Raw genomic sequence first — 254 nt, 5'->3', positions numbered from 1 at the left:
TCCTCATACTCGAGGGTCGCGACCCTGGCCTGGACCTCCCCTAAGCGCGCCTCCGTGCCGCGCATGGTTGCCCTGGTCAGGGCATGAGCCGCCTTCTCCTCCTCGAGCGCCCCCACCATGGCAAGGCGCTCAGCCTCGGTGGCTGTCCACCGAGCCTCGGCCGCGGCCAACGCCGCCTCCAGCTCGGCGACTCTTTTCTTGGCCGGCTCCAGTCGCTGGCTGAAGCTGTTGAACTTCTTCCCGATACCCATGGG

This window comes from Phoenix dactylifera, chromosome 11 (assembly GCF_009389715.1).
Source record: "Phoenix dactylifera cultivar Barhee BC4 chromosome 11, palm_55x_up_171113_PBpolish2nd_filt_p, whole genome shotgun sequence".
NCBI classification, from domain to species: domain Eukaryota; kingdom Viridiplantae; phylum Streptophyta; class Magnoliopsida; order Arecales; family Arecaceae; genus Phoenix; species Phoenix dactylifera.
Note: the sequence above shows the minus strand (reverse complement) of the source record.